Source organism: Octodon degus, unplaced genomic scaffold, assembly GCF_000260255.1.
Source record: "Octodon degus isolate 3935 unplaced genomic scaffold, OctDeg1.0 scaffold00006, whole genome shotgun sequence".
Lineage (NCBI taxonomy): Eukaryota > Metazoa > Chordata > Mammalia > Rodentia > Octodontidae > Octodon > Octodon degus.
In genome coordinates, this window is record NW_004524582.1 from 7,871,009 (window position 1) to 7,874,721 (window position 3,713).

The following is a 3,713-nucleotide window of genomic DNA, read 5'->3' on the forward strand; positions in this document are numbered from 1 at the left end:
TCAAAATAATAGCCATGGGCCATGCACTTGGGCTTTGACTGCAGCCTGCTCAACTTTGCTCATATTTTTTCCATAGCAACTTTCTCTGCACACCAAAGGTAGTTTCATCTTCAAACTTCATTCACATCACTTTAATACATACTCACTCATGTAAGTAAATCAATTTTTAAAAATCTAACAATCTAGTATTCAACCTCAGTGCCATGTAAGAATCACTTATTTAGCTTTCCTAATGCAGCGTGAAGCAATCTTTTATTTTCAGACCAGATATCCAGAGACCAAACAGGGGCGCAAAAAAAAAAAAAAAAAAAAAAAAAAGAAAGAAAGAAAGAAAGAAAGAAAGAAAGAAAGAAAGAAAGAAAGGTGAATGTGAAAATTTCTGCAAAGTATATTTACAATATGAAAATACACTATGATTCATATGACAGTTTTATTTAATAAGACAATTTTTTTCTTTTAATGGTATTTGACTTTGAACATATCCAGAGACAATATAAAGAAAAATATTTTTAAATTTATAACATGAACACCAACCTGGAACAACACTATGTTTATAACCTATTTTGGTGGGACTAAGACAGAAATAAGATACAGGCTATAAATCTTCAATCTATATCATACATCTACAAATTCATTTACTTTTACATGTGATATAGAAATTTTCACAGACCCACTAGCAAAAATTTAATTTTAAAATTCTTGAATTTTACCTTTTTTGAAAAGTTATGAGGAAAACACACAGTTTCAGTATTTTTAATCAGACTTAAAATTAAATGCCAGTGCTCACTCCAGCAGCATATAAACTAAAAATATAAACGATACAAAAAAGGTTATTATGACCCTGTGCAAGGATGACATGCAAATTATAAAGTGTTCCATGCTTTTACTGTTTGCAGAAGTAGCAGCAGAAAATTTCCCAGCTTTGCAAAAGAATCTGACATACAGTTAAATGGGGCATATAAAAGGGGAAAGAGTTATTGAGTTGAGAAGAAGGATAGGAAAGGGAGTGTGGGAAAGAGATATATCTATGTATGCGAGCAGGGTGGTTAGGACAACTGTACTGTGGATTCCTGCTGGTCTATGAAAAGGAGCAGATAATGCTTAATTTGTTTGGTCTTTTATCAACTGTTGTTCCTTTTTCTCCTCTTAATTTTTGATATATTTCTTTCCTTTTTTTCTTCCAAATTTCAATGCATATATTTGGTTATATGAATAACTGGTTGGAAGACAACACTGCATTACAACAAATACTGTAAAATTCATATTATTTTTAAAGTGAATACAGTATCACTTGTAATTTTTCTGTTCTAATACTGTTTTGTACCCTTTATAAAATAAAATAAAAACTATATCAATAGCACTTTCAAGTGAAACTCATTTTTATTTATACAATATATCCTTGCAGACATATATATAATTTAGTGCTTGGCCTCATAATCTGAATAGTCTGTGAATTAAGGCCATTGTTATAGATGAGGAAAAAGAGTTTTTAATTTGCTCAATTTAAATGCTAAATAAAGATGGGCACATATTTTTTTTTAATTCTCATATATTTTCTACATAATTGTAGTACTATCATGTAATTCTACTAGTGAAACACAACACATTTCAGAGCTTCTGTGCAAAACTGGCATCCAGCAATCAGAACAGACAAAGGCCTCTGAAATCAAGATATCTAGTCTGCAAGGTAAATCATTAGTGACTCAGTGATGGTGTTGTAGGGAAAGCTCAGAACTGTGGCAGGAGGACATTGAGGGTCTTAGAATATTAGCTATTTATACATCTACACAGGACTAAACAACTTTCTAATTTGTATGGTGATACCAATACAAAATAGTTGCATATTTTCTGCAAATGCTAGTATAAACAGTGCTCTGTGAATGCTAGTATAAATATAAATATATTCTTTCTATTTATAAGTTCATTTGAAAAAGAAATCTTGAGAAAAGGAACTAAGCGTCTGGGTTTTAATATATCAATCATTGCTAATCTCTTATTGTCATGTTTTGAAATTTTGTTTCATTGTTTTTATCCTTAACGAAGATAATAAAAATTAAAATGAACTAGTTATAATAATTATTGCATTTGAAAAGTGCTTGCTTTGTATTAAGCACTTTAAAAAATGTTTCATAGGTATAAGTTTTCTTGGCAGCCTTTTATTTTGAATATTATCTACAACTTCATTTTTATTATAACTATCAAAATATTCTGAAAATAATTTAACCACTTTTATCATAATTCAACTCACTCAGATTTTGAGAGAGGGAGATACTGCAATTGAAAATGGGTTTATGAAAAATTAAATAATTAAGTTCAGGAGATAATTATTCCCTTTCATAGGAAAAAAATTTTTGTATCATCTAAATGGTGAAAATATTTCTTTATTTGTTTATTTTTATGAGAATTTCTTAAATACTTGAGAGGAAAATAAAGCAAGTGATAATTCTTCCTTTGGGTGCATCACTCTTCCATAATTGTAGATGAAATATAAGTGATTTCAAATAAGCTTGTCATTCATTTTAGGAAATTGAAAAAGTGAGACAAAAAGGTGAAGTTTTACATCAAAACTGACAGACTTAAATTTACTTTTTATCTATAAAGCAAAATATAAGGTAGCATCTGTTTAACTTCGTACAGTGAGTGTCCCATTACTAAAACATACTTTTAGTGTACAAAACCTGTTTTAAATTTTGCTGATTCAGCATATTAAAAGATGTTCGGTGTCTTTCATTTATTAATATTATTTTACAAATTAGTGTTTTCTGCAGTATTTACATATAGTATGAATTCACAAACCACAGTAATATGTTAGCTTTGATTTGTAAGAGTCAACCTAAAACAATTTCCAATAATGTCCGAGTCTGCAATATCACAAAAAATTATTCTTTCATTATAACACATATCTTAGTAGAAGTTCATGCACAGAAAGTTTTTGGGGAAATATTGGTAGAATTACTCTCTCAGAGTTTATGATTTGGATTTTATTTGTGTGCATAAACATTAAACTTAAATAATGTCTAAAATAAAAGAAGACCTTTGTGAAACATTCAGTAAGACAATGAAAGCTCAGAACCTAATGTCGTTTCTGTTTTTGTTGTTTTTAATTCGGTACAAGGTCTCGCTATGCAGTCAGACCTGTATTTATCCTCCTGTCTCAGCTTCCCAGCACTGGGATTACAAGCGTGCACTACCATGCTTGGTTTCAGTGGCCAGCTCCGCATGGGGCCGGAACAGCATGAGATACTGGGGATCAAACCTGGCTCCTTGCACTTGCTAGACAGGCACTTAGACCGCTGAGCTACCTACCAGGGCCTTTAAACATTTCTTTGTGTAATTAATTTCTCTTTTTATAAAAGAGGGCATTGCCATCATAATTTAGCATACAAAGAGTGTGATGGTACTTTGTATACATTCCTTAAGTTTTATAAACATCTTGTAAGTTTTCCACAAGCCTAATTTTAATTCTAGCAGTGCTTATTGACAAAGAATGATATGTGATCCATCCATATTTAAATATAAGCTTAGTTTCTACCTTGCTTAAGTGATACGTTCTGTTTTTAACATGTGGATTGGGGGGTAAGGGGTTATTTTAAAATTTATAACAGAATGATCCTTTATTATGCATTTTGAAGAAATATCTCCTTAACTTTACTGAACACTAGACATTTTTATTTCAAACTATTGGTAAGAAATTCAGGTACTGGAGGGTTTCT

The 3,713-nt window shown here is 30.7% G+C and overlaps 1 non-coding gene across 1 annotated transcript; it reads left to right on the forward strand.

Moving 5' to 3' along the window:
• Positions 1 to 779: 779 nt before the first annotated feature.
• Positions 780 to 885, forward strand: LOC111812489. The gene has a single exon (XR_002817984.1). It is a non-coding gene; the product is annotated as a U6 spliceosomal RNA (small nuclear RNA).
• Positions 886 to 3,713: the final 2,828 nt, after the last annotated feature.